This window comes from Tamandua tetradactyla, chromosome 17 (genome assembly GCF_023851605.1).
Source record: "Tamandua tetradactyla isolate mTamTet1 chromosome 17, mTamTet1.pri, whole genome shotgun sequence".
Classification (NCBI taxonomy): domain Eukaryota; kingdom Metazoa; phylum Chordata; class Mammalia; order Pilosa; family Myrmecophagidae; genus Tamandua; species Tamandua tetradactyla.
In genome coordinates, this window is record NC_135343.1 from 14665131 (window position 1) to 14690943 (window position 25813).

The 25813-nt window shown below is 44.6% G+C and overlaps 1 long non-coding RNA gene and 1 pseudogene across 3 annotated transcripts in view; one reads left to right on the top strand and one right to left on the bottom strand.

Annotated features, from left to right (window-relative positions):
• Window positions 1-2173: 2173 nt before the first annotated feature.
• LOC143660748 (riboflavin kinase pseudogene) lies at window positions 2174-2889 on the top strand (annotated as a pseudogene).
• Window positions 2890-5684: 2795 nt separating this feature from the next.
• Window positions 5685-25813, bottom strand: part of LOC143660751 (uncharacterized) — a 94822-nt gene continuing 74693 nt past the window's right edge. For 2 of the 3 annotated variants that reach the window (XR_013164231.1, XR_013164230.1), the window contains 5 exons: window positions 15453-15533; window positions 14707-14870; window positions 13013-13069; window positions 12552-12921; window positions 5685-8670 (listed from right to left, as the gene is read on the bottom strand). This is a non-coding gene — a long non-coding RNA (uncharacterized LOC143660751). Of the gene's footprint in view, window positions 8671-12551; window positions 12922-13012; window positions 13070-14706; window positions 14871-15452; window positions 15534-15694; window positions 15948-25813 lie in introns of those variants that run through there. The other variant, XR_013164229.1, reaches the window with a different exon arrangement.

Sequence of the window (25813 nt, forward strand, 5' to 3'; positions counted from 1 at the left end):
AATTAACAGCAAATATGTCTTCTCTCTCAAAAATCTGTGAGTTGACTGGGAAGTTCTTCTATTGATCTCACTGTAGGGTCTCATGCTGCTAGGGCAGCCAAATGGCAGCCAGAGTGCAGTCATCTGGGAGCCAGGCTGAGCTGGCGGATTCTAGATGGCTCATTCCCATTTCTGGCCCCTGGTAAGGATTCTGTAAGGCTGGGCTCAGAGGGACTCTGCGGTGGCAGGGGCTCCCTCGCCCTCCATGGACTCTCTCAAGGCCTCTCCCTCTCCACGTGGCATTTCCACTTAGAGGTAGTCTTTCTACGTGGCTTACAGCAGGGGATCCAGGCTTCTTACATAACAGCTCGATGCTCCCTCAAGTGCCCAAATGGAAGCCACTGAGCCTTAGAAAAGCTTGCATCACTCTGCCCATATTCTATTGGTTCAGGTGAGATTCAGTACGGGAGGAGATCACACAGGGCATGAGGGCGCTTCCTTGGGGACATCTCTGGGGACTAGCTACTACACACACCAAAAAAAAGTTTTTTTTTTCATTTATTCAACTAATAGCCACCGTTAGGCACATAATTTCTTCTTCAGTAACGCATACATAAACTAAATCTCACTTGTATTTGACTCCCTGTTAACATCCAGGATACCAGCCACTGGGAAACTCTCTAAAGGCTAAATGATATTCCTTGAGCCTGAATGAATAAACACAGACCCTGAGCTTGGGGATTTATAAAATTTAACTCACCTACTCCCTTTGAAGTAGGTATAACACTGGCTTTACTTTATAGATGAGGAAAACAAACAGGGCTTAAACACGTTGTCTATTGCTTAGTAACAAATCACCCTAAAACTTAGTGGCTTGAAAAAACAGCAATCATTCATTGCCATTCACTGTTTTGGGGGCTGAAGAGGTAGCTCAGCTGGCAGTTCTGGGTCAGGGTCTCATGAAACTGCAGTCAGACGGCGAAAGGGGCTGCAGTTATCTTACAGGCTTTCTGCACTCACATATCTGGGGAGGACTGGACAAAGCCAAGGCGGGAAGACCTGGGGCTACTCAAGCCTCTCTTTCTTTGAATGATCCCTACACCTTCTCTCTCCTGCACGGCAGCTTCACAACAGCTGAGCTTCTTCCATGGTAGCTCAGGGCTCCAGAGGCATGTGTCTTGACAGAGAGAGTGAGGCAGAAGCTGTGCCACCATTTCTCCCTTAGCCTTGGAAGTCATGAATTGCCAGTTCCAGCACATTCTATCTGTTGAGGCAGTTTCAGTGGCCTGCCCAGGGGAGGGGACATTGATTCTATCTCTTGATAGGATACATGTCAACAAATTTGAGGCCAAGTTTAATACCACCACAGTCCACCCTCTGAATAAAAAAGGTTTATATTCCTCCTACATGCAAAATACACTCATCCCCTGCAAAGATCTCCAAAAGTTTCTATTTTGGAGTCAGGGTCAAGGTAGAAGTCTAGGACACCATCTCTAAACCATAGAGAGGAGGTTCCTCAGATGCAATTAATTCAGGCACCACTCCTTGAATACTATTCCCCTTTAACTAAGGACATGTATGAACAAAAGAAATGTCATCTTCTCCATATCCACCCAATGTACATTGACGGAATAGCATAGGATAACCATTATAAACACTCTCATTCAAAAGGAGAAAAAAGGGCGGCACACAGCAATCACTGGCCCATAACAATTCTGAAATCCAGGCAGGCACATTGGCAATTTCCTGATTAGGACTTAGTTCTACTGCCTAGGAATGATTCTTTGTGGCTCTTGGCTCCATTCTCCGGGACGTTGGTTACATAATCTGTAATCCCTCCTTTTCCATTAAAAAAAATGGCTGGTGTTTGCAGATGAACAGTTTTCTCAGCTTGCCTTCTTCCCACAGAAGTTTGGGAATCCAAAGGTTTTTCATTTTGCACTACTCTGTGCCATTTAGTTCAAGCTGGTGGTGTTCCTGACGATATAGTTCTGTTTCAAACTTTGTGAGTTTCCCATGACACTTACTGAGGTTCACTCAAATAGTCAGACTATTCCACAAATCTCATCAAGATAAGTGCTTCTCGGCCGAGACGCAACCTTTCGAGCACCCGGTAGCTTCCGCTGGGTCAGCGCCGTGAGGGACCCGCCGCGGCGCATGGTCGTAGCCACGCGGCCAGTTGTGCGCGCGAGTGGCCGAGCTCCCTTCCGTGTCTTCTCGTGGGTTCGGGAGGCTCCGGGCACCGCCTAGACGGCGACTCCGCCGGAGGCGCAGACTGGGCCGCACCCCGCCCCGCAAGCGGGTGGCGTCATGAGGCACCTACCCTATTTCTGTCGCGGCCAGGTTGTGCGGGGCTTCGATCGCGGCTCCAAGCAGCTGGGCATCCCTACTGCTAACTTTCCTGAACAAGTAGTCGATAATCTTCCAACTGATCTATCCACTGGCATTTACTATGGTTGGGCCAGTGTTGGAAGTGGAAATGTCCATAAGATGGTGGTGAGCATAGGATGGAACCCATACTACAAGAATACGAAAAAGTCCGTGGAAACTCACATCATACATACCTTTAAAGAGGACTTCTATGGAGAAATGCTCAATGTGGCTATCATTGGTTACCTCAGACCAGAAAAGAACTTTGATTCTTTAGAATCACTTATTTCAGCAATTCAGGGTGATATTGAAGAAGCTAAGAAACGACTAGAATTACCAGAACACTTGAAAGTAAAAGAAGACACTTTCTTCCATGTTCCTAATCGCAAAATAATGAATGGCCACTGCTGAGAAAACATCTTACTTATTCATTCACTGTTTTCTTGTATTTCACTGCTCATAACTACATAGTCTCATGTTGGTGATATTTTCAAAATCAATCATTTTCCTGTAGCTATGAATTAGTTTAAACAGTACAATGTAATTACTATATTTATGCTTCAGCTATTAAATTAAAGCCATCATGCCACAGTAATAAAAAGATTTCATGTAAAATTCAAGATTGTTTTTATGTAATATGTTAATTAAAAACCCAAAAGCATCCTAAAATGTACCACTTAGGAAGGTCTTAAGTTTCTTATGTTGAAAATAAAACATATATATAATAAGTGTGGGCCACAGTGGCTCAGCAGGCAGAGTTCTTGCCTGCCATGATGGAGACCCAGGTTCTATTCCCGGTGCCTGCCCATGCAAAACAACAACGTATATATAATGGGTAAAAAGTTTGAGATGAGGCATGATTCTTAAAATACCAGTATGTAAGTAGGTACTTGTAGAGCATATGCTGCAAAACAGAGAGGCTTGTACAAGTAAATGCATTAAACAGGTTTGGTAGTCTATTATGAACCTAAGAGGAAAAAATTCAGACTTTGTATTTTTGATAATTGTGTACTGATATTTTTTCACATTAATATAGTTTATTATAGGTATGAAGACTTGTAAAATTTCATTTCAGTCATTTCCTTCATGAGATGAAATCATTGTACTCCATTTTCCATTTTTATATTAATCTGCCTCAGTTGTAAATGGTCTTCCTCCATCCACTATTTTTTTAAAATTTTTTTTGTTTTTTATTTTTTTTGTATTTTAAGTCAAAGAAAAATCTAGTTTTCAATTCTGTAGTTCTCATTTTTTGTGCTGGATAACATTTTTCTCTTTAAGAGGAGATACTCTTGTTCTTCAGCATTTTTGGGGGGCGGATGGGTTCTTTTTTCTTTTAAATAGTTGTCAGTGTCAAGTTTTTCATTTTGTTTTTTCCATTTAGATTAGCTTACAATTGTACACTCACAGGAGATTGAACATCTGCGTTGTACTTTTAGGAGAAAAATACCAGTTTCTTCAAGATTTGGCTGAACATATAGCTGTTCATTTATGTATACCATTTATATATGCCAGTTTCTTAAAGAACACAAATTCTTGGGACTCCTCTCCCCTGAGAATATTTAAGAGCCAGTTCAATTATAAAAAAGCTTGAAATAAATCTTTTTTATGTTAATTACAAGCCTGAAAAAATCTAAACTGTAGTGTATGTTCAATGCCAGACTAAAGAGTGCTTGTAGTTTGGGGGAAAAGCATAAAGTTCTAGTTAAATCTATATCTCATACATTTTTCTTCCTGCTAACTGAATTTTGGCTGTTTGAGGCTTTGTTTAGGTAGGGAGAAATTTGAAATTGATATTTAGGAAATGAAGGTTACAGATTGCTTTGGGCCTCTGAAATACTACATTGTATCATTTTTCACTTGAGCACTGAATTTTTTGGAAAGGAGGAGCAGTATATGGAAGGTAATTGTAAAGATGTAAACAACCCATTATAAATAAGTTTCCCTAATTTGCATAAGTAAATTAGAATAAAGTATATAGAAAAACATCTAAAGTCACATTGGATTATCGGGAAACATGGATATTCGGTTGTATTTTACTTGATGGTGTATGACTGGCAAACAGTAGTATGTGTCTTTTTTCATTTATAAAGATATTTAGATAATGTAATTTAATGTTAGAAATAAAATGCTTGAACAAAAGATGCCTCAGTTATTTTATGAAGCAGAGTTAAACATCCAAAATGTGAAGACAGATTTCTGTTTATTTTATTTGACTAGTTTGCTGCTAATTATGTCCTCATTTAAGTATATGAAAGTTCTTTGATATTTTATTGTTGCCTTGTATTTTTTAAATGGCCATTGTTTTTGGAAATCTGTGTCAATGTTTTCAAATGTTTTTTATGAAGTTTATATTTATGTATTTTAAGAAGTTACGGTAATACCATTTAATTAATCTGAATGTTTCCAGGTATTGAAATAAATCTTGACTAAGGTAAAAAAAAAAAAAAAAAAAAAAGATAAGTGCTTCTCGACCTTGAGCTTCTTGTGAGGCTGCTGTGGGATGATTCCCTTAAAATTCTTGGAAGCCTTATTCTTTAATGAAGGGGAGCGATATGGCACTCTCCTGAAATCCTTAGAGGGCTTTTTGTCTATAGGAAAGATATTGTGAGGCATTAGATCTCACAAAACAAAGGTCCTCATCATTCCACCTGGATTTCATCTTTGTCCTGAAGTCCTTTCATACTTTAAAAATCTTCTAACAACTGAGGAGGCTGAGAATGAGAAAGCGTTTTATTTTCAAACCCTTCAAATCCATGAATCTTTTTTATTTCCTATAAATTTTAGTTGAAAATTGAGGCTTTCCCTTCAACTCATCTTTCTCTATCTTTATCATATGTAGCTAAAATAATCCAGTGTGCACTTCCAGCCGTCTACTTAAAATTCTCCTTGGCTATTTTAATCTACTCATGAATCCTTCCAGAAGCCTTAGAAAGCTTCTTTCCTATGTGTTTTAACAAATGTGTGCATGTGTACATGTGGCTGGATTGGACTGGCCTGGGATGGAGTTGAGCCAGGGGGAGATGTCAACTTGGGAGCATTGGATTCATACCTACTGAAATTCTTGACTTTGAGCAAGAGCACAATCCTAGAAGATGACCAATATTATGCCTGCATTACTGAGTGTTGCTGAAAATGTGGAGCAACCAGAGCTCCCATACACTGCTGATGAGAGTGTGAATTGGTAAAAACACTTTAGAAATATTATTTGGCAGTATCTATAATCAGCAACTCCAGGTATAGACCTAACAGAAGTGCATATATATATATATATATATATATATATATATATATATATATATATATGTAAACCAAAAGATTTGTACAATAATTTTCATAAAAATATGATTCATAATAGTCAAGAGTGAAAATAACTCATGACTGATGACAGTAGAACAGAGAAACAAATTATGGCAACTTTTCACAGTAATGTGCTATTCAGCAATGAGAAAAATCAACTATTGCTGCACACAACTCTAGGTATGAATCTCACAAGCATCACATTAAATTTAAAAAGTCAGACATAAAGGAATACATACAGTATGATTCCATTTATATAAAGTTCAAAACCAAGCGAAACTAATTTACGTGTTGGAGGACAGGAGAATAGTTCCCTTTGGGGAGGAAGAGGCACAAGAGGGCCTGGGCCTGGTCATATTCCACACTGATCTGGTCATAAGAGTGTGTGCACTTGGTAAAAATTCCTTGAGATACATTTACAATTTGTGCACTTTTATGTATTTTATACATTGATAATTAAAAAAAAAAAAAAAAAACCTCCTTAGCCCAGATCATCAGTTCATGAGGCACATTTTCTATTGTCCACATCACTTCAGGTGACAATGTTGCTGAACTTTCTGCTGTCACATAATGAGGGTCCCTTTTCCTCCTGCTTCCAACAAGATTTTCCTCACTTTCCGTTAAGCCCTCACCAGCAGCTTCCTTTATATCCTAAGAATATCTTCAAAGCCCTTATGACTTCCAACTACTTCCCAATCCTAAAGTCACAGGATTTAGGTTTTGTGACAGCAGCTCTCCACTGCCAGAGACTCAAAAGTGTGCATCATTTATTTATTGCATTATAATAAACCATCCCAAAACAGCGATCTTAAAGCAAAAACGGTTATTATTTTGCTCATGAATTGGAGATGACTGAGCTTAGGAAGATGGTTCTGGTTCAGCATCTCTCGTGAGTTTGCAGTCAAAGGGGACGGAGGCTGGTGTCAGCTTGAATCTTCTTCCCGCACATGTCTGGGGCCAGGACTGGATACCTGGGGCTCCCCAAGTATCTCTCTCTTTGAATGTGCAAGGCAGGCTCAGGGTAACTGGATTTCTTTCACAGTGGCTGGAGGCTCCCAGATTGAGTGTCCCAAAGAAATCATCACAAGCTGCATGGCTTTTTCTAACCTGGCTTCAGAGATAGTGTTATTTCTGCCCCATTCTATTTGTCTAAGCATTTACAAAGTCTCACCCAGGTTCAAGGGGGAAAGGACATAGCCACTGCTTCTTAATGGGAGGAGAGTCAAAGAATTGTGGACATGTTTTCAAACCATCACAAGAGGTTAAGTAGACTGCCTATGATCATACAGTTAGAAAGGGACAGAGTTGAGATTTGAACCCAAGCATTCTGATTCTAGACTCAGAGCCTGTACTGCTAGTCTACACTGCTTCCTGTGCTGGCAGACACAGAGGTTGACGGTGCATGATGCAGGACTGGGTGGGTCACCTGTCTTGGGAAAGTCCCCGACTTGCTTTCTATACTTAGCTTTCAGAAAGTTTGTGGGAAACTCATGTTATCTCCAAGTACTTCTGACAGTAAGCAGCTCTCTGCCTGTCAAATGAACTGAGGAATCATATGAAAGAGCTCGAGCAGCCTCCTCTCCAGGCTCTTTCTCCTCCACGAGATGGCTGCTTCCCCATGCCCATCAGGTCTCTGGCTTCCTGAGCATGGAAGCCTTGATTGTGGTTTCCATGTCACTCTCACTGCAGCCTGCGGACACCTGCTTGTCAACTCACTCCTGCGCTGTTGCTCGCAACACTCTTACTAGGCTTGTTCACTTAAGGGAAAGAGGAGTATCCCGTGACATTTCAAGAATGTCTGCCAGACTGTTTGATGGAAGGCTTCTTCTAAAGCCTATAAATCATTTATCAGAAAGAGATGAGGCTTCCGCTCACTTAACCAGGCTATGGAGTTTTCCTAAATTTCCTTTAGGCTTGACATTGAACAGAATTCCAGGCACAAATATGAAAAATTACATCACTATCATGTAGGTAAAAATCTTGAATAGGGTATGCATGACAGACCAGCTCTTCTGGTAAATCTTGTCTGGAGTAATGCTTCATATTCTAGATAACACCTTGATGCAGAGGCCAAGTCAGTGAGGAACAAATGGCAGATGGGGAGGGGGGACACCGTGATGGATCCTGTGGTCTGTGCATTGCACAAAGGGGCCTGGCCAAGGAACTGGGAGGAAACCCAGCCCCACATTCCACTGGCCAAACCCCGACTCTGGTGAGAGGCTGTGTCTGCCTGGAGGAAAGAACAGCTTTTTCTCATTTGTCCACCCAGAGGGGCATCTTTTTCTAAGACAACAAAGATACCGTGTGTGTTAGCAGCAGCCTTAGGGGCAGGCTGGAAGATAATAAAATAAAATATATTAACCTATTCCACAGGACAAGTAATAGAAACCAATTCTGGCAAATAATAATAAATGTATTAAATTTCAAGAAGGGGTTGAAGAGCTGAGCCTCAGGAAGAGCCAGAACCAGGGCAATTCTAAAGATCTAAGCATCTGGAGTCAATGAACCTCCTCCCCAGGACACGTCCACTAAAGCAGCCCCAACCCAACAGCTCCCGGTCTCTGCCTCTTAGTTCCAAATTCCAAAGTCATGCGAGAAAGAATATGATTGGCCCAGATTGGTTCAGGGTCCCCTCTGAACTGTCAGTATGGCCTGGGACCACAGAGTATGCACGCACGCACACACACACACACACACACACACACACACACACACACACACACACACACACACACACACGGTGGAGACTGCAGCATAGAATCTATATTATAGACACAGCTGTAGAAGGCCCATCACTGATCAATGATCTTTTCAGAGTCCTGAGAGGCGGATCTGATCCAACCAATCAGAAAAAACTATTCCCAAAGCTGTTCATCCTTTTGATTGCACTCTATCAGTGACTTTTCCCACCCACCAAAGTTCTTACTTAGTGCTTTTCACATCGATGGAGAGTCAAATTCTTCATATTCTTCTCCTTATTTGGGCCTTGCCTCACTGACAGACGAGGGCAGCCATTCATTTCTGTAAAAGTATTCAAAGGCCAAACTGCAATCAGAAATGAGTTCTAGCAAAAGTCACACAGTTACTTTGCAGTGTCTCAACTGTTGATCGTTTTAAACACTTTCAAAAGTATGATGTATTTAAAGTAGACAAAAACAATCTCACAAAACCTACATGTCCACTCCCCATATCTAGGCGGTGTTAACATTTTTGCCATATTTGCCTTATCTTATTTAAAGAAATAAAGCATTACAGATACAGCAAAATCCCCACCCCATACCTTCATCCCCCAACCCCCAGCCAAGATATGAGCCCCATTATGAAGTTGGCAGAATCACTTGATCTTGTTTGGACTTCGGGTGCAGAAGTTGAATTATTCTCCTCAGAGTCACCCTCATCCGTGCAGAGGCCTCTTGTTTTATTTATTTATCCCTTTAATTCCGTTCACCACCTCTACCCCCACTAAAGGCAACCACATCAGTGTATTTGGTATGTATCTTTTGCTTGCACATGATCCTATAAAGCATACACTGCTGTGCTGCGTGCGTGTGCCTTTAGTTTACATACATATTGTGCACACCTATGTCTTGGGTGTACATCTAATTGCTTGTGCATCCATCACACCTTATTTATCTCATTCCCCCCAGCGAAGGGCATCCAGACAACCCTACCTCCCCATCCCCCAAAATGAGCATTCTTGTATATGTCTCCCTCTGGCCCTGTGCATTGGATGTCCCCTGGCCCTGCCTCACACCCGCTCAGACCTTCTTTTGCTTGACAGGGCTGCAGCAAACAGCCGTGTGGAGTGTACCTTGCCAAGCAGCGCCACGTGTTTCTTGCTCTCTGCGCTAGGGCTTCTCCTACACAGTGGCCTGGGCTGCAGAGGGAACCCACCCACACAGGCACACTCAGGAAGCGCAAGTGAGGTGACATCCACGGGGAAGCCTAGACCAGTAAGGGATGGAAGCTGTGAAGAATGTGCCTTGCTGTTGAAGGTACTCAGACAGCCCCTGTGGGACTGGACCCCAGTTTCCCAGCTCAGCAACACATCCTTCTGTTGGCTTTTCCTCCCTCACTGGACCCTCTCTCTGTGCCCCTGTGCCTTGGAACCACTTCCCACCTGAGGGGAATGGAAGACTCTACTCTCCTGGGAAAATGTTCAAATCCTTCTTCACTCACACGCCTGGGGCCCAGGCTGGGAAGGCAGACATCTGGGGGACTTTCTCTGGATCGTGAGAATCTCTCTGGACTATGTACGTATACAGAAGTGGAATTTGGAATTCCCGAGGATACATACCCATGAACTTGACGTGCATATTTTAGTACGTTCACTACACATTTTAATCTATAAACAATGGGTACTGTCTTTTCACAGATTGTATATTTTTAATAGATAACACCAAATGATAGTTACCCTTTTTCAATCTACCTATTCCACTTATTATGTTCTCGAGATTTTTTTTTAATGTTGCTATATGTGGCTCTAGTTCAATCATTTTGACTGCTGAACAGTATTCCTTTATCTTCCTTCCAAAGAGAGTTAATGTTGTTTCTCCTTTTTAACTAAGAAAAGCACAGCTGCAATGAACACTGCTGTACATCTCTCATTGTACATTAAAGTTCAGATGAAAGGGAATTCCTAGGTAGGACACCTACATCTTCAAGACAAATTGCTCTTTAAAGTTCTTTAAACTTTAAAGTAAGTGTATTAATTTACACTCCCATCAGAAATGTAAATGATGGTTTTAAGTAGAGGTTTTTTTTGTTTGTTTGTTTTTTTGCATGGCCAGGCACTAGGATTCGAACCCAGGTCTCCGGCATGGTAGGTGAGAACTCTGCCTGCTGAGCCACCGTGGTCTGCCCGAAGTAGTTTTTAATATCTGCCCATCTCATGGATATAAAATGTTATCTTGTAATTTAAATTGCACTCCTGATTAGTGGTACATTTAAGCAACTTTTTTGTATGTTTATTCAGCGATCGGTTTCTTTTTCTATGTTTTCTGATGAAGTTTTAAGTCTGCCTTTTCACATAGAGGACTTTAATCCATATATAGATCAAGTTCAGGATGTAATTTTACTTTTTTTTATATGTGTAACCAACTTCCCCAGCGCTATTTGTAGAAGAGTCCATCTTTCACTGCTGAACTATAAAATAACTTTGTCATATATTAAGCTTCTATATTTGCATGAGATCGTCCTAGTTCTTTAAACTGTTTCATTGTTTTTTACCAAAGTATGTGCTAACATCACACTGTTTCAATTATGGTCACTTTAAAAAATTATTTAAATCTATTAGGGCAAGTTCCTCCTGATTATTCTTCATCCTCAAAAGTTGTTTTTGTCATTCTTGGCCCTTTATTCTTCCGTATAGTCAAGTTCCATGAAAATCCTTTCAGAATTTTGATGACCATTACACTGAATCTGTGGGTTAAATTGGTAAGAATTGATCTCTTTAGTTATTGCATATTCCCACCCACAAACATGATATATCTTTTCATTTATTTATTCTTCTTTTATGCAGCTCAGTAAAATTGTATTATTTTCTCTGCAAACATTTGAATGTCTTTGATTAGATACATTCACAGGACTCTTTCATGTTGGCATTGTAAATGGTATTTAAAAATTTTATATTTATTTTTATTTATATGGCCTAATCATAGGTTCTCTTTGATTTTCAGCATAGAAAATCAGGTCATCTATGCAAAATGACAGTGTTATTTTGTCCTTTTTAATTTTTATGGTTTTAACTTGTTTTTCTTCTGTTAATGGGCTGACAAGAACCTTAATAAAGTATCAAGTGAAAGTAGCAATAATGGGCATCCTCAACTCATAAAGAGAATGTACCTAAGATTTTTATCATCAATTGTGATGCATCTATAGCTTTCCACTATATAATCTTTCTTAGACTAAAGAAGCTTCCTTCTAGCTTTTTTGTTTAGTTTGGCTTTGTTACTTAATCACTAATGAGATTAAGTTTTATACAATGCTTTTGCCGCATCTTTTAAGATGATGTGGCTTCTCTCTTTTAATCTGGTAAATTACATTCATGGATTTTATAATAACACACCACCCTCATATTTCTGGGATAACTTCCATTTCACATGATGTATTCTGCTTTTTCTACCTTGCCGGACTGATTTCATTACTTTAACTTTTTAATTTAGGATTTTTGTGTCTATATTTATGAATGTGAATGGCCTATAATTTTCTTTTCTTCTACAATCCTTTTCCAGTCTTGATAATAAATGTGTATACTATGTACTTTTCACTAGCTGTTAGCCCTTTGTCCTTTTTGGAGAAGGAGGGAATTATAATTTTCCCCTAATTTTTTTATTTAAAAAATTTTAAAGCATTCAGAAAAGCTGTAAGAAAAGTATAATGAAAACTCTCCACCTATTTTCAACAATGGTTGCCATCTTGCCTTATTTCATCTCTCTACATATATTTATCTTATTTTAATTTTTTACCACTTGAATGTAAGTTGTAGACACGATGTACTTGACAACTAAATGTTTCAGCATGTATCTCCTGAAAATAAGGACAATCTCCTATATAACCATTGTCATTCTTAAGAATATTAACAATTAGTCCATAATATCATGATATTCAATCCATATTGTCTCCTATTGCCTCAAGAATGACTTTATAACTATTTGTTTTTTAAACCAAGATCCAATCCAAGTTCATAATTACATTTGGTTGTTATACCTTTTTAGTCTTTTTCAGTTTAAAACTGTTCCTCCACTTTCTTTTTTACAATATGGACATTTTGGAAACCTTATCCAAGCCTTTTTAAAGACCATTTTGGTTTTAAATGCCCAAATTCTCTGTTTTAGTTTCTCAGCTGCTAAAACAAATACCATAGAGTGGGTTGGCTTAACAACAGGAAGTTACTGGCTCACCATTTCAGAACCTTGAAGTCTGCTTCTTCCTAGGTTATATCTTCTGCCTGGCCCAGCAATCTTTAGGATTCCTTGGCTTTTCTGACACATGGCAATGCACCTGTCATGTCTTCTCCTCTGTTTTCTGGGTTCTGCTGACTTCTGGCTTCTGTTTGCTCCCGTGACTGCTCCTCTGTGCCAATTTCCATTGCTAGTAAGGACTTCAGCCGTATTGGAGTAAGGCCCTCCCTCCTTCAGTTTGCACACATCTTAACTTATTATATCTTCAAAGCTCTTATTTACAAATGGGCTCACATCCACAGGACCAGGGGTTGGGACCTGAATATCTATTTTGTGGGAGACATGGCTGAGTCCCCAGTACTACCTTTCCCTGAAAAAACAAACAGTGTAATCAGTGCAATGAATTACATTTTCTAATAAACATAATTTATGCTTTTGGTATATTAGAGATAAGAACACACCTGATTAGAGATGGGTATAAATTTTGTTGTTGCTGTATAGCTTTGTCGATCTAGGATCTGAAAAAGATTTGATTAAACATGTGCACATTCTGGGGCACGGATATTGCATAAGGCAATATCCCCATCTATCCTCATTTTTCTGAATTCATCCTATTCCGGTCACGCTAGATGAGTCCATTTTCAGTTTAGGATGAGTACCTCTGCCTCTGTCTTCTGCCAGGAGACTAGAATCTATGTCATGAGGCAACCTTAAGAACCCAGTTCTGTTGTGCCACCTGGGCTCACAATCCTGTATAGGCCACAGCCTTCTGGTCCCCACAGCCCAGGTGGCCCCCAGCCCTCCCCACAGTGCCATGCGTGTCCCCAGTGATTACTGTATTCAGGGCTTCTGAGATCCAGCAGGAGTGACTCTTTGTTACACACACGCACATGCATGCAGGCACACACACACACACACAAAGTGCAGAGCTGGATTTTTCTTGCCTCTGCTTAACACCTCTGCTGTGTCTACACAATTCATTCCACCTGCTCCATGTCCTCCTTCTGTAAACACAGCATCCTGCCCCAGGGCTCACCCATCACCTAGAGATAGCATGCCTCCTCTTCAGTTAGTCACAAAGCCAGCTCAGCTGGAGGCTGGGCGCAAGATGTGGGCCATGGAACATGAGGCAGCTCACTGTGTGTCTGCGAGCAAGATGCTTAACCTCTCTGAGCTTGCTTTCCTCATCTCCAAATTCCTAGCAAGGCTTGGTTCTAAGCATAAGTGAGACACTGCACATGGGAGCACTTTAAAACCAGTAAGTTATCATAGGCATGTATGTGTGTTAGGTGCTGTGATCCTCAAACACAACACCACCAGGATGCTGCCAAGGAACCAAAACTGTGAATCACAAAATGGTAGCAAGGAAAAGGGCCTTAGGGGCCTCCAGTCCAATGCTTTTGGCTAAAAGCCAGGAAACTGGTAACCTCCAAAGTTGAAGAGCCCTCACCCTGTGCTCCTCCACTGTCCTGTGCACGTCTCCACCTTGGCCTTTGTACATCATATGAAGATGGTCACACATTTGCCTCTCCCATTGGCATCACCTCCTCAGAGGCAGGAACCACATCTTTGTCATCCTTCCACTCATCTGTGCCTAGCATGGTGCCTGGCACAGGGCAGGCCTTCACAGGCACACTTTAAGCTGAAATGATTTGCCCAAGGTCACAGGCAAGTTGGCAGCTGGTTCTAGTGTCCCTTGGCCCTGGGCCCAGACACAGCCTCTGAAACACGCTTGCTCCATCCCCATCAGAGAGACTGCTGGGGTCTTGGTGACAGTCCGCACTGGGGAGGCCATTGATACGGCCATACACCAACCCATGGCTTTCTTCTACATATTGATACGTGGTCATGGGGGCATTTGTGGGGCATCTTTGCTATATGCTTGAGTCACAGCTAAATCTGTCTTTGTAACAAGTTCCCAGGAGGATTATATGTGTGCTATTTCACTGGCATCCTCTGGGCTGTTCGCTTACCTTGCTTTGGGATGCCCAATGCTGGGGCATTCATGGGCATGATCTGGTGCCATCATCATGGGGTTCTCACATTGTGTCACTATGTCATTTTTGAACATGGTTTTATGCCTTCACCTCAAAAGTCCTTCTGGACTTCATGGCTGCAAACCATCACCACAGTACTCCAGCTGTGCGAATCTCACCTTCACTGGGCATGTCATCCACTTATGCCAGAGCCCCCAGTGTTCAATGAGATGCCATCATCCTGCCATGTGATCACCAGGGCAGCAGTGGTAACCTGCAGTCACCATGGCAACATACAATCCATTCCTGGGTACCATCATTAGCCACAAGCATTCCCTGAACCCTGAAGGGGAGAAGGTCAAATTGAAGAGATTGGCCTCTCTCTTTCCCCTCCCCTCCCCCACCCCATCCAATGATCTTCATCTGGGGTCTGACAATGTTGGGGTGGACAAAAGCAAGCCTGGAATTCTGTCAGAGAAGGACCTGTCCCAGAGCTCTGGTAATCCAGGTCCGCCTCCTGCCCTGACATCCCCAGTCCATGCTCATCTCTCCCCTCTCTGGAGGTTGTGAACTTCATTTACTCATAAACTATCTCCCTAATCAGACTGTTACTTCCCCTTGGAGGGAGAACTTATCTTATTTTCTTTCTTTTTTTTTTTTTTTTTGTCTCTCTTGCTCAAAGCCTCGTCCAAAGAAGATAGGCACAGGAGTGAGAAGTTGAATAGTGATTTCATTTAATTCAGGCCTCCACTTACTCTGCCTTGGTGGGACTCTCATCTTTAAATGAACATTTATGTACTGGATTCTTAGAAAGCCAGAGAGGAAAGTACACTATCCCGGCTCTCAGAGAGCCCTTCTTATGGGGGAAGCTGACATCCAAACATGAAGTTTTTGGATAACATGGAGAGTACTTGGCTGTATGTACCTGGATACAGACAAGGAACTTCCAGCTCAGTCTCGGGGGAGGTCAGAAGGCTTTCTAGAGGAGGTGACATCCAAGCTAAACCTGGAAAAAGGAGGTCCGCTTAGAACTAGGAATGGCATAAGGAGAGTGTAAAGCAAGATTGAGAAGCTGAAAGAAACATCAGTACTGGGTGTGTTCCAGTTATTATGGCCGTGTGATAAGTCATCAGAACATTGGTGTAAACCAACAGTTATCATGTTCACCGATTCTTTGGCTCCGGAATTTGGATAGGGTACAGTGGGAAAGGCTGTCTCTGCTCTGTTGCCTCAGGCCTCAGCTGAAAGAATTGAAGGCTAGGGATGGGAATCATCTGAAGTCTCATTCACACACAAATCTGATGGCTGGCACTGGCTGGAGGTTGGGGCCTCAGGGATCTGTATCCTTTATATAGCTTGCCATTGAAAGTCATCATTTCTGCCATGGTTTCTCTATTGGGCAGAGTAGTCATTAGCCCTGCATACATCAGGTCGAGAAGGGGAGACAGACATTAATAAAACAATCATAAAAACCAATGTACCCAACTAATTGGGGAGGAGGGGCAAGTGATAAGGAGCAGTTTTGGCTTGACATTTGGTGAGGCTGTGTTTGTTGGTTCTTTGTCTCTATGGACCAGTGAAAACTGTCTAAAATTGAGAGTGCTGCTGACAGTACAACCAAGTGAGGATACTAATATATGGTTGGTTTATTTTGGACATTATCCATGATGCCCAATAGATGGAGGGAGCCGAAGGGTACAATGACTGAGAAGCAGAAAGGCGAACTGTGATGCATTTATATGATGGAATATGGTGCCGCTACAAAAAGAAAGGACATCAAGAGGCAGGCAATGGGGTGGGCCACGGTGGCTCAGCAGGCAAGAATGCTCGCCTGCCATGCCAGAGGACCTGAGTTCGATTCCCGGTGCCTGCCCATGTTAAAAAAAAAAAAAAAAAAAAAAAAAGAGGCAGGCAATGAACTGAATAAATCTTGGGGACAATATGTTGTGGAAAATAAGCCAGAAACAAACGAGCAAATATGCTAAGGTATTTTTCAGAAAATACCGATAAGAAAATTGGAGCCTAGATTGTAAACCCTTATAGCAGCCACACTGAAGTCTGAAGTTGTAAGTGTATTTCCAGATTCTGAGACACTGAGCTATATATGTATCAACTATAGTTTTCCTGGAACTTCCAGTAACTCTGTGGCACCTAAGACCCAGAAGTGGAGTGCTGCAGCCCTGAAAGTTAGCTTAGCTACATAAATAACAGACAAAGTAACAACAAAAAAAAAAGATCAGGCCTCAATTAGAGATAAAAATAAAGCCAATCTGACTGGGATTAAGTATGATAGTGTATGTACTCTAGACCTTCACCTCCTATATAAGGCCAAAGGCAGAGAGGTTTATTGTGTCTAGAAACTAAATTTACAGCAGCACACAATCTAAATCAATCTGTCTGGATAGCTCATTTAAACAATCCGAACTCCTGGAGTCCAGAATGGGAATGAGGCCCTGTGATTCTGTATAGTTTAATGTAATAGCAGGACTCATCTCAGACTAAGGTAGGCTGATAATTAAAACATACTGGTAGAGTCCCTTGAGGGTCCAAAGAAAAAAAAATGGGACCATTAAACTTTCCCACTTGGGAAACCCATTACCCTCACAACCATTGGGGACTTCCAAGAAAAGAGGCCAAGCCCTTTACTTTGAAGCTTGCCCATATGAAACTTATTTCTGTAGTGGAGAAGTTAAGACTACCTATAAAAAGGCCTAAGAGTTGCTTCCAGGAAGCTACTTTGTTGCTCAGAAGTGGCCTCTCTTTCTCTCTAAATCCAACTCTGCAAAGGAAATCATTACCCTTCCCCCAACATGGGGCATGAAATTCAGGGGTGAAAGTCTCCCTGACAACATGGGACATGACTCCCAGGGATGAATCTGGCCCTGGCACCATGGGATCAACATTGCCTTCCTGACCAAAAGTGGGGAAAGAAATATAATAAAATAAGACATCAGTGGCCAAGAGAGATCAAATAGAGTTGAGATGCTATTCTGGAGGCTGCTCTTACGCAAGCTTCAGTTAGATAGTGCTAATTGCCATGGTTTGCTAAATTCCAACCAACATCACTTGATTCTTAAGAACACCTAGAGCTCAGACTGAGACTCTATAAAGGTTTGCCTTCCTGGAACATATAATTCCCAGAGAGTTCCTAGGTCAGATAAATCCTAAAACCCAGAAGGACCAGCCTCTCCAAGATTATCAATTAATTACATCCCCCTATCCTTTGGTGTGGACACCCCTTCTCAACATGAAAACGTCAGAACAGGCAGTTTCCAAATATCCCTATTGACTGGGAGAAGGATTAAAGGAGAAGAAGGAGGTATAACAGAGAAAATGGGATTTAACAAGCGAGTATGGCTGCCAAATCACTATATTAATATTTCTTCTAGCCTCCCATGTTTTGGAGCAGCTAGCAGGAAAAACCTGAGATGACTGAATGGCAGCCCATGACAAACTCTGGGATCTGTTCTGTAACTACTTGTTGAGGTGTGCTTTGAAAATTATTGTTTTTTTTCTTTCTTTGCTCTGTATATATGTTACATTATTCAATAAAAAAAAGTTTAAAAATAAGGCATCAGTGGCTAAGAGAGATTAAACAGTGTCAAGAGGCTTTTCTGGAGGCTGCTCTTATGCAAGTTTCAGTTAAATAGTGCTGACTGCCATGGTTTTCTAAACCCCAACCAACATCACTCCTGTTAACTCTTAAGAACACCTAGGGCTGAACCACTTTGGAAAACAGTTTGGCAGTTCCTCAAAAGCATAAACATTAGAACCACCATATGACCCAGCTATTCCACTTTAAGGTATACACACAATAGAAAGGAAAATAGATATCCACACAGAAACTTGCGCACAGATATTCATAGCAACAATATTCATAATAGTCAAAAAGCAGAAACAATTCACCCATCAATAAATGAATGGGTAAATAATATATGACACAAGGAAACAAAAATGGAATAATTTTCTTGGCAATAAAAAGGAATGCAGTACTTATGATGCATGCTACAACATGGATGAACCTTAAAACATTATGTAAGTGAAAGAAGCCAGTCACAAAAGACCAAATGATTCCATTTTTATGAAATGATCAGAATAGGCCAACCCGTAGAAACAGAAAATAGATTAGTTGTCCCTTAGGGCTGGGAGAAGGAGATTTCGGGAGTGACTGCTAAGGGGTGTGAGGTTTCTTATTGAGGTGATGAAAATGTTCCAAAGTCAATTGTGGTCATTCAAATTTGTAACTATACTTAAAGCCATTGACCTGTACACTTTAAATGAGTGAATTGCATGGCATGTGAATTACATCTCAATAAAGCTATTTAAAAACAGAGAGAAACAAACTTTTGATCCAAGCAAGAGCACAAATGGACCTCAAAACAGTATACTAGATAAAAAAAAAAAGTCAGAAGCAAATGAGTATATACCGTTAGGATTCCAGTTACACGAAGTCCAAGAACAGGGAACCTTAGCAATGGCAATGGCACTTAGAACAGTGGTGGCCTGCGGGATGGGGTGGAGTGCAGAGACTGGAAAGAGGCCCCAGGGAACTTTCTGGAGTGATGGAACTGTTCTATATCTTGATGGCTTATAGTTACAAAGACGTGCATCTATGTCAAAACACATGGAGCTATACACTTAGGATCTGTGCATTTCAAGGATTATGCTCTGATTTTTAAAAATAAAATTATCTGGACTCCTTGTTAAAATGCAGCTTCCTGAGCCCCACGCCCCAGACCTACTGAGTCAGGAACCTGCATTCTAAAGGGACTCCAGTTTTGGAGAGGGCATCACACTTGAGGTCCATTTCCCAGGGCCCTTCACTCCACTGCCTGATGGCTGGCCAGACCCACACTCTCCTCCCAGACCCGGGGGGCCGGGCAACCCTCTCTCCCCCACAACCCACACAAGCCCACCCCATACTTGGCGCCTCCCGCTCTCGCCAAGCCCTCTGCCCAGTCGCCCCTGGTAACCAAGAAAGGACTTGAAAATCCTCAAAGTGCAGCCGCCCGGGGAGGGGCCGTCCACAGTGTCAGCGAGACAAGGGCCCGGAGCGGCAAATACAAAACGCGAGGTAATTGCGGGTTTTCTAATGCGCGGCCCTTTGTGCGGTGGGCGCGGAATCCGCGGCCGCGCTCCCAAGCCCGGGCCATTCAGCCGCGGAGGGGCCGTCCGGCGCCCGCGCTGCCCTCGCTCCGCGGCGCATAATTAATCGGGCTTCACAGGGCCCGGGACAAAGGCGCCCATTCAGCCCGCCGCTCCTCCCCCCGGGGATATTGTTATTTCTAAAAACTGCAGCCAGCTGGGCCACAGAGAAACGTCAGCGCTGTTGGAGAATGAGCGGACAGGCCGCCGAGGAGAGAGGGAACTCTGTCTCCCGGCCTCTGGGCGGGATTAGAGCTGGAGAGGGAGCCCGGGGTGGGCAGGGGGCCCGGGGTCTTTTCTGAAGTCTGCACGATTCCTCAGAAAGCCCTGCGATTTCCATGGGGCCCTGGAGGAGAGCACCATGGAAATGGTAATGGAGGGCATTGAGGCAGGTTCTTGGGAGAGGAGAAGGGGGTGCATTCAGGCTGGCCCGACCGGGGTACGGCTCCCGAGGGGTAGGGGTGGGGGTGGGGTGGCGGCGGCGAGAGATGGCCCAGCGGGAGGCCAGGATTCCTCCACCTGCACCAGGCCACCCTGCAACCAGGAGAAATGCACCCATGCCGAGCCTACAGTTAGGTCAGGGCCTGTGGATGTGAAGACCCTTAGTTATCCCTGGCCTGGCCTCTGGGGAGCTGGTTCAAAAAAATCCCCACTTTATTTATTTTGCAATATAGCACATACAATCATTATTTTAAAAATTCATTTGCCCATGTTTATACGGATCTACCTCGGTCTGTTTTGTTTTGTTCCAGTGATATATATATCTATATATAATATAGATATAATACTACACTGTCTTAGTTAACGTACCTCTACTGTAAATCTTAAAATTGGGTAAACCGCAATGCTAATGGTCGATAAGGGAGAGGGGCAAGGTATATAGGATGTATGGGGTTTTTCTTTAATTTTTTTTTCTGGAATAGTGCAAGTGTTCTGGAAATTATCATGGTAGTGAAGACACAACTATCCAATGATATTGTGAACCACTGACTGTATACTTTAAATGGATTGTATAGTGTGTACGGGTATCTCAATAAAATTATATTAATATATATATACAAGCTGAGGCCTCACCTCTGGAGATTTGGGCTCTCAAGGTCTGGACAGGGCCCCACCCAGCTGTATTTTCATAAACTCTCCTGGTGCCCCGGAAGCCCATCACATTAGATTGCCACTCAGCACTGCCCGGGGGAGATGGTTCAGGTGCTCCACTTCCCATTTCACAGATGAGGAAACAGGCCAAGGAGATAAACTGCCTTGCCCAAGGTCGCAGGAACAGGGCTGGGACTGGATCCTGTGCATCCTGATTGTGTGAAGGGGCAGAACAGAAAGGAGGCTTCTGGCCTCACCTCCTTCGGGAAGCATTCCCTGACCGCTCAGGCCTGTGCTCAGCTGGCCCTTCCCTGGCCTCTCCTTGCACAAAACTGATCTGCCTGGTCAAATGTCTCCAGCATATTCTGTCTTGTGGGTTCACGGGGTTTCTCCTGTCTGCTCCATTAGGACCACCCGGAGTTCAGGCCCCGCGGCCCCACTGGCTTTGTGTCTGCACCAGTGTGAGCAGAGCTCCAGCTGGGTCTCACCAGGTGTGAGCAGCATCTGATGGCTCCAGGGTCCAGGTCACACCAGCATCTAGGCTGCGTTCCCCAGGCCCAGCAGAGGCCTTGGTTCCAGGTTAGCAGGGCTGGGCTTCACCCTTGCCACGGAGCCCAAGGAAGCCAGCACCCATCCATCCCTCCTCCCAAAGCCAAGAGCAGCCAGGAGCGGCCAGGAGCAGCCAGGAGTGGTCAAGAGCAGCAGTGAACAGCCACCATGGATTTCCAAAACCTCAGTATCCTGAACACCTCCCAGAACAAGCAGGGTCTTTCCAAAACACTGCCCAGCCCAGCCCATCTTGCCGAGACGTTCTGTCCCTCAGTCGTACCCTGGAAAATGTTCCCTGAGATTGCCAGTCCTGAGCAGGACCATAGGCCTTGGAGCCAGACCACACGATGGAGGCCTCCTATAATTTCAGAGGAGCCCAAGGCCCAGAGAGGGTGCCCAGCCAGGCTCACTTCTCCTTCCCCCAGGCCATGCTGGACACTGGAAAGCCAGCATCACGCGACAGTTCCATCTGTGGGTGGGAGAGTGTGTGGAACACTGAAGGAGAACAAAGTGGAAGGAGAGCACAGAGTGCAGCCAAGACCTGCCAGGACAGGAGCAGACCAGCTGCCCAGTCCCAAGCAGACTCAGGCACAGCCGCTGGTGCCCCCAGGGTTTCCTGGAAGGACCCTGTGACCCAGGGCGCCCTGTCAGCCCTACAGCCAGTCCACCACCGTGGCCTCAAGCAAAAAACCAATCTAGCTGTCTCCCTTTAAATATGTTTAGGGTATTGAATGACCCAACACTGTCAGAAAACAAGAGGAATAAGCTCAGCTATAAGGAAACCAGACCATATGAAGAATGTCCCTGAAACACAACAAAGAGTTTAGGGGGAAAGGGGCAAGATGTCTCTGACTTTTTCTCAAATGAGTCCATCAGATGTAAATAATTGGTGAATCTGTGAAAAGGGTCTACAAGAATGGCTTAAATATTTTGATAACTTGCTGAAATTTGAAATTAAAAAAAGGCAACACACACAAATATCAGGGATGGGACTCGACTCCCTACTTCCTCCCCACCCCCTCCCCCCACCCCCCTCCCCCAGCATCTTTCACCATCCTCTCTTACAGCACTTTGTGAATGGGAGTCTGTTTGAAAATCCTTAAGGGTAGGGGCCGCGTGGTTTAAGTCTGTAACCTTTTGTCGCTGGCCCCGTGCTTTGTAAAGAGCAGGCAGTCCACCAAACCTGGAATCCTGTCACCTGGCATGGAAGGCTTCTGGCCCCCTGGTGAGGGGGAGGGAGGAGGAAGAGAAGGGGGCTGGCCGCTGAGAGAAGGAACCAAGAAGGATGGCGGAGTCTATTAAGATTTCCCAACCCAACATACTCACGGCAGGACGGATGTGTTTTATTTGAGGTATTGACAGTCGGGGCCAGCCGTCCTGCTGCAAAGCTCAGGAAATCACTCAGCTGTCACGGGGCTGCAGTGGAGTCCGCCAGGGCGTTTACAGCCTGCTGCCCACTCAGTCCGAACCCAGCCGCCTTCACTTGCACAGGCGGCTGTCAGAGGACCTACTGCGCATCGCCTTGTCCCCAGGTGTTTCACATGCGTAAATCGTGTCTCCCCTGGAGCCCACAGTGCCCCCCGGGGAAGAGCCTTGCCTCCCTCCACCCCTCGCATCCCAGGGCTCAGTAGACAGAGACCCATGATGTGCAGACTACAAGTCTCATGAGGGCAGAGGCTAGGACTGCTTTGCTCTTTTCTCCATGCCCAGCTCTGAGCGTGGGGGAGGCACACCATCAGGCTCAGTAGCACTCAATGGATAATGGAGTGAGTGGGAGTCACGAGTTGAATTAAGTTGAGTCGGGTTAAGGTGCCTTCTAAGCAGGGTCTTTGAGAATCATGCTTCTCCTCTCAGATGCTCAGCCGTGGAGTCAGACAGACCTGCCTCTGCTCTAACCGCCGTCCCCAGAGCAGGACCCTCTGGCTGCCGACTCTACCATGCCCTGGAGAAAGATACTGGCACTGTCTCTGCAGCAGTGTCATGTGGTCACTGTAGGACAGATGGACCCTGGCTCTAAGGTCCTCACAGCCCATGGAGGTGGGGGCTGCCTTGGGCACATTTCTGATTTGGGCAGGACCTTCTGTAAAAGAAGCCAGAGTTGAATTTATAATCCTTCCCCCCACCCCATCATCCCATCTCCACACCACACAGGGATGGACACGGCTTGGGGGGTAGTGGGGAGCAGTGGCCATGGTAGGGGCTGGGAGAGTGGGAAGACCCAGATGGTCATCAGGGGCTGCAGTTTCCTCTGGAACTTGCAGCCCAAGGCACTTGTCACCGGGCAAGGGAACTGCTCCTCCCTGTTGCCAGCCGGAATTCGAACCTGAGACTTGGGACCATGGATCAGGCTCTCTGGGCCCTTCCAGGCCTCCTCCCCCAGCACCCGGAGACTTGGGCAGGAGTCCTCCCTCTGTGGTGGCCTGAGCCCCAGGCCAGCCCAGGGAAGAAGCATTCCTGAGCCTAGGATGGGACATTTCAGGCTGTCCCAAGAAATCTCTGTACATCTTTGGTGAGAAGGGTATTTCCCTACCACAGGGCTGGCCATCCTGACAGAGCTTCCCCTTCTCTTAGCCCCCTCACCATCTCCTTGTGCCCCTTTAGAGAGTACCACTGCTGGGCCTTTGGAGCAGGGCCGGGCATGCTCTTAGCACACTCATGTTGACTTCTGATTCAAGAAAAAAACCAGGATCCCTGGCTGGGAACTCATTCTCCCTGCCCCATCCCCCCTTCCTTCACTTCCTCCCTCCCCTTCACTCCTCCACCCCAACTTCCACCACCCCAACCCCAAGAACTTCCAAAGTGACAATATGTGGGCCCAAATCAAACCCTTGTCCTATGGTCCCTGCTGGTGTTCCTCCCAGATACCCCACCTCCCTCCCCAGGCTCCCCACCCGGCCCACCCTCCCCACCCCACCCCCGCCATTCCTCTTTGTGCACAACAATCTAAATGCAGCCAAACTTCCCCTTTCAGTAACCAGGCCCCATGAAACAGCTGCACCAAGTCAGCTGCTCTGCAAAAGGTTTCTTGCAAAGTTTGGCTGAAACTAACTCGCTCAAGCTCTGGCCCTTGCTCCCCCCCTTACCAGGCTGTAGAAGCCCAGTCTCCCTCCTCCAGGAGACAGTAGGTAGGGGCCACCCCTGCCCCCACCCCCTACCCTGAACCCCATCCCAGAGACACACTCTCCCCAACAATCTAATCGAAGGGGATTTACCGGAGGGCCCAGCTGGGTGGGGTCAGTGGGATGAGGCAGCAGGAGGCCCTACTGACCCTAGCCACCCCCTCATGGGGGCCTGGGCAAGACACTTACTCCTGCTGAACACACCCCTCTCATCTGTAAAATGAGAGGATGGATTGGTGATTTTTCAGGCCCTAGAAATTTGCCAATGACGTGTCTATGAAGCCTGTGCACCCTCTCCCAAGGCAGAGCCAACATGGAGCCCTCCCCGCCCAGACACCCTTAGACCCCCAACAAACTCAATTCACCAGAGCCGGGGGCTCCTGTCGGGCATATGAGCAAAATCAGTTGGTCATTCCTAGATCAATTGGATCAGATCCAATTCCTGGGACACTGGACGTCACAGCCAGGTGATCCAGGTGATGCCACTGATGAGCTGCAGGAACTTGTGGAAGCTGCCTCCTGGCCCTCTCTAGCCTCAGCACCCTACTCTTGTCTGCCTTGCTAGGAAGTCACATTCAGATGGAAGGGGTGCCGCTGTAGCCCAGGGGCCAATAACACTCCCACACATACACACACTTACTAGCAACTCTGTGCCTCTGTTTCCTCATCTGTAAAGTGAGAGTTAATAGCAAGATGACAGAAAGGGAGAATACAAGTCTAGGCCTCTTTGGGGTTAATCTGTAGAATGCACAAGGACCTCCCCTTGGCAAGTCAAAAGAAGAAGATGGCAACCCCCATAGAAAGTTGGGCAAAGGATGTGAACAGGCAATTAGCAGAGCTGCAAGAATACATACAAACAGGAGGATACAGTCATTGCGTCAGAGAGCTTTCTATCCGGGACGGGGATGGGAGTGAGGAAAGAGTACAGAGGGGACAATGGTTCTCAATCTGGGGGGAATTTTGAACCCCAGGAGACATTTGTCAATGTCTGGAGACAGTTATGGTTGTCACATGTTTGGGGGAGGGTGCTACTGGCTTCTAGGGAGTAGAAACCAGGGATGCTGCTAAACATCCTTCAGTGTCCAGGTCAGCTCCCTGCAGCAAAGAATTATCCAGCCCAAAAGGTGCACAGTGCTGAGATTGAGAAACCCCATAATCAATACATAGATAAGCAGATAGATGAAGGGGCCTTGCTAGACTGATGATGAAGCCATGTCATGAACAGAGGCATAGGATTAACTTAAAAATAAAATAAAAAAAAATAGGGATAATAATCATTCCCAAATGTTTGGCACAGACTGGAGTGTTCAGGTCCTATCCACTGCCCTATTGCTGCTCTTTGAGCGAGAGGTCTGAGCTCCTCAGCTCTCTTCTCATTGCT